At 57.6% G+C, this 4,923-nt stretch overlaps 1 long non-coding RNA gene across 1 annotated transcript; it reads right to left on the bottom strand.

Moving 5' to 3' along the window:
• Window positions 1-443: 443 nt before the first annotated feature.
• LOC118177953 lies at window positions 444-3,842 on the bottom strand. The gene is made up of 3 exons (XR_004755985.1): window positions 2,291-3,842; window positions 559-2,227; window positions 444-507 (listed from the first exon to the last, which is right to left on the bottom strand). It is a non-coding gene; the product is annotated as an uncharacterized LOC118177953 (long non-coding RNA).
• Between the last annotated feature and the right edge of the window lie 1,081 nt (window positions 3,843-4,923).

Below are 4,923 nucleotides of genomic sequence, written 5' to 3'. Positions count from 1 at the left end.
CGGGGGGAAGGCGGGGGGGCCGCCGGGGGAGGCCGGTGCGGGTGCGGGGGCGCTGCCCGCGGTCCCCTCCCCGTGCGCGCCTGGAGGAGCCGAGCGGCTCCCCAAAAGCTTTGGGGGTGGCCTGAAAAGGGGAGGGTGTGCTCATCCCCCCCCTCCCTGCACCCCAAAAATGAACCGGGGGTGCTGCCCGCCCGCGGGACTTACACCGGTGCCCAAAGACGCTGGGCACAGGGAGCGAAGGGGCTCCGGGATGCTCAAAACCATCAAACGCACGCTGGCTTTGCCAGTGGCCCAGCCTGGCTCAGCCACCCTGCCCCAAATCACACGTGGAAGGGCCGCCGGTGAAGCAGCAGCACTCGTTTTCCTGCAGAGAAACTCGTCCCGCTGTGGGAAGGCCTCGTGGTAAGCGGCAGCCCGCGGCCCTGCCGAGCACCCGCTGGGATCCGCTGGGATCCGTCCGTCCATCCCTGCCTTGTCCCGTTCCCAGCAGCACGCCGAGCTCAGCAGCTGGCCTCACGGGGCTTTTCTTCCTAGGGCTCCAAAGCCACCCTCCTGCACTGGCTGTTTTTGCCAGGCCCTGAGACAATCAGCAATATTAATGCTAACTTCCAAACAGATAACCTGAACTGTTGGCTCCGGAGCACAGGCTGCCAGCAGGCAGCTCCTGCTGGAGGCAGGGTGCAGCCCAGACACGTTTATTCCTCTTTATCGCGAGGGCCAGAAAGAGGCCAAAGCCTGGAGGGCACTGTCTCCATCCGAAGACCAATGTGTCCAGGGCCAACCACGCTCACTGATAAAATACCCGCTGAGCTGACGGCACTGACGTTGCCAGGGCTAACTGACAAACAGCATCAATATTTGAAGAGCCGCCTTACCTCGTTCTCTGCTCTCTCAGAAAACAGCCAACACCAATGGCAAAGCTCTAAAGAAAAAAATATATATATATAGTTTTGGAAAATGGAACAGCAGGGGAATGAATTAAGAGACCACAAAGATGTGACCGCCAAATGGCTGCAGCCACCACGGCTGCCTTGGTTCCCTGCTGATTATCACCAGCAGTGCTTGCTTCCACCGAGCCCAGCAGCACCCAGGTAACTTCTGGTAGGATGTGTGCATTATCCCCTAAGCCACTTACTCCCCGCGTGCCGTGTGTCTCGGCATATGTGGCAATGGGGTTACCTTCGTGGTGAGAATCGATCCAACAAGGTGGATTCACCCAGGGAGGCTTTTGCCAGTGGTAACAGCCAAGCCATCCGTAATTGTGCCTTAATTACCATCGGCTTGCAGCTGATCCGGGGGTAATTATTGGGGCCGCAGCTCAGCGGGGGAGCTGGGGCTTGCTTGAAGAATATTTAGATCCATCAGTCTCTTGGGTTCCCCTGCTAGGTTTATTGCATCTGAAAACAATAAACAGCGTTCAATAAAACTCCAGCAATAATAATGCATCCCAAATGTCTATTTTTACCATGCCCCCAAGACAGAATATTAAAAGAGCATCACGGCTGCAAAGCTTTGCTTCCCAGGATAGTCTCGAGCCTGCTGGTCCCCAGCTCCATCCCCCCGATGCTGGTGGCTGTGGGCCCGTCTCGGCGTGCTGGCCTCTGTCTGCAGGCACTGCCTTGTCCTGGGAGGAGAAATAGCAGCAGCCTCTGATTTTGGCACAGGCAACGTGGTCCCATTCGGCTACTGTGCTCTTGAACTGAGATCTTGACATGCATGAGGCTTCACTGAGGCTGGGAGAAAAGCTGTGCTGATGCTGAGCTCCAGGCTTTCTCCATCGCTTCGCAGCCCTTGCCAGTTCCTGGCAAGCCCACCTGTGCCAAGGGGCAGGACAGTGGCATGATGTGCCCCCAAGGGAAGCCAGGTCACTGCAAAATGTTGGAGGAGTTGAAAAAGCTGCCTTGTCCCTTGCAGCCAGCACAGACGTTTTGGCCAGGCAGTGGCAGGAGGTGAAGGATGCGCTGGGGGGGACAGGGGTCACAAGGGCCCTCATATTTCCAGCAGGAATGGGACATGAGTGGCACGAGCACAGCTGTGCTGGGAAAGCCACGAGCGGATGCACGGCTCCATGAAGTGCTGGGGACCGCCAGCACCGTGCAGCAGGACCTCAGGGGCTCATCTGGAGCTCTCGTCCCATCGTCTCATGCCTTTCCTGGGAATATTCTGGTCTGGCAGCACGACGTTAGCACAACCAAGGTGTATCTCCTGCAAGGAGGAGGACCTTCATCTGCAGGACTCTGCCTGGTGCCCAGCCCTCTGCCAGAGCTCCGGTTCCTACAAGGCAGCAAACCCCACCCGTGTCCATGGAGCCTCGGGCACCCGCTGAGCACGCCGCAGGGCAGCGGGGCTGCTCGTGCTTCCCGCTTGCGTCTCCTGATGGGGAGCCCCGTGGGGCCACCCAAAAGCAAGGTCTGCCCCAAGCATCCGCACCCGGACACCACTGGGGAGCAGCAGGGGGGGGAGCGGCAGCACCCATCCGAAGCAACCCGAGGGAGCAGCGATTGCCTCAAGCAGATGATGTGTTTTAAAGCCAGCTTGTCGTAATAAAACATGAACCATCATTTGGGAGCACCGTGCAATGCTTCTCTCCCACTAGAAAATACACGTTTTTGGAAACGGATTTGCTGGGTTAGCAGAATGCCACAAGTGTTTGCTGGGTAGTTAGTCATTGCTAATGACTGCACCCTGCCCTAATATTTAATTTACAAAGCGCAGAAAGGATAAATTACCAGTTAGATTAATTCAGCATGATCAGTGCTGAGTAATTTAAAGGAGAAAGGCAAAAAAATATAAAATGCTGGCTGTTGGAAAAGTGAATTTGTAATGTGCTCTGTATCACCCAGTTCAAAGCTGGTCAAAGGTCCAGAGGAAATCACATCAGTAAAGGGGTTTAGAAAATGCCCAGGCTGAGGCTGTAAATAACCAGACTTTTCCTTGCCCCGCAGATGTGTGGGCTGGAGGATGGCAGGGGGACAGATCTGGCACCGCAGCTGCTGCCCAGCCGTCCCCACCAACACCTCCCCATCCTACGCAGCTGTGCCTTGTGCCCTCAAACCAAAGCTTTGCTGCTCCCTGGGGGAGGATACCCCACCTCATCCTCAACACCCCAAAAAGTCCAAGCAAGTGTGAGGCTGTGCACGCTGCCGAGGCTGTGCAAGTGCAGCTGTGCCAGCCTGGACCCTGAAATCACAGCTCCAGGCTCAGCGCGCCTCTGGGGTTAGAGGAGGCTTGGAGCTACGGGGCTGGGAACCAGGCAGGAGACACTGCAATCTATCTGGGCGCACCGGCAAGCGCAGATCTATTAAAGCAGGAGGGAGATGCCCTCTGCCAGGCTGCCGGCATCTGCTGGAGACGCACAAGAATGGGGCGATTCATGCCCAGCACAATCCAGCTCTGTCCCCGCGCCGCCTGCCCCTCACGGCCCCGCAGCCGGGGGCGGCAGCAGGAGGGACGCAGGCACCCATCGCCACCGTCCCGGCCGCGGGGCGCAGAGCGAGCTCTGCCCCGAGCTCCTGCCTGCCAGAGCACGAGGCACCGCTTCTCGCCGCCACCTCCGTCCCCAGTGGGAGCAGGCAGATGGTCTGTGGAAGATGTGCTGCTCCGTCGTCTGTCGCAGTCCTCCAAGTCTATATTCAAGGCAGCTTTTTTTAATACCTGAAGAACGGAGCCTGTGATGCTTCCTGGCTGACGGGCTCATCCCGTCTGTTGTTTAGCCATCTCCGCTGCTGCGCTGGCCTGCAGTGTTCCCTGGCCCACTGAGAGCTGCTCGATCTTGGAACAGAAAGTGCTCTGGTGTCCAAAACACAAGGGGGAAAACCACCCCTCTTCCTTAACAACTTGAAACGCAGGAATGCAAAGAACTAGGGGACAGTCAACCACGACGACCATCTCCAGATGTGCTGCTGTGGCAGCTCCTTGGTTCCTAAATCGACTCTGCTCCAAGCAGAGGCTGCGGGCGGTGTGTGGATCCGTGTGTAACACGAGGGAACCCCCCTCAGAGCTCACTCCGGCTTTCTCGCCACATGCCGCGTTTTTGCAGAGAAATAAGCAAATCCGACGGGAGTTGGCTGCATTCAGGTGCTTTGCTTCTCCCTGCTGCTAAAAGGTACCAGGGAACTGCCTGACCTGAATTTTTATTAATCAGATGAGAATAAAGCCCTGGGCATCTCTTGTGATGCTACTTGCAATCAGGCTCTGGAGCACCCCATTGCAAGGCAGCGCTGTGGCACACAGAGCAGCCCGGGAAACAACAAATTGCTTCTGTTTTTCCCCCCAGAGGTGAGGGGTGAGAAAAATAATAACAACAAACCTGAGACCTCCCTGGCGTGCTGCAAGGAGTAAATAACCAGGATAGACGGCAACACGATTCCTGCAGTTACCTCCCGAGTTACCCACGGACCAGAAACCAGAGCCCTCTCGAGCAGCAAGAACTGGTGAGGCTTCACGAGGTCTGTGCCCGGCCGTGAGGATGCTGAGAAGCCGACGGCTGGGCGGGCAGGCCGAGCGGCTCGCACCCCACGCTCCTCACCCACAGGAGCTCCTCCCGGGGAGACGCGGCCCCCTGGGAACACCACGGCTTGGACACCAGCCCGCTCCTCTGCTCGGCCACGTGGCCGTCCCCGGAGGCTCCTTTCGCAGCCCCGTGGCTGCAGGAGGGATTCACCCCCCGTGGGAGGAGGAGCAGGAGTAGCAGTATTTTTTAATTGAGCGTGCTGAGGAATCTGAGCGAACCCTAGAGCAGCCCGTGTCAGGGAGGGGCTGCCCTTTCAAGTGAGCTCATTTAGGCTGCACGTATGATTAATTAGCAGCTTAGAAGTGATGGCTCCAAGGCCAGGGATCAGGCAAGTCACATTTGCCTTCCACGGAGCCCATGGCATCTGGCCGGCAGGGGCGAGGACTCGGTTTAGTCATTCACTTGGAGCA

Source organism: Oxyura jamaicensis, chromosome 24 (genome assembly GCF_011077185.1).
Source record: "Oxyura jamaicensis isolate SHBP4307 breed ruddy duck chromosome 24, BPBGC_Ojam_1.0, whole genome shotgun sequence".
Classification (NCBI taxonomy): domain Eukaryota; kingdom Metazoa; phylum Chordata; class Aves; order Anseriformes; family Anatidae; genus Oxyura; species Oxyura jamaicensis.
The sequence above is the reverse complement of the archived record's forward strand: the minus strand, read 5'-3'. Positions and strand labels throughout refer to the sequence as shown.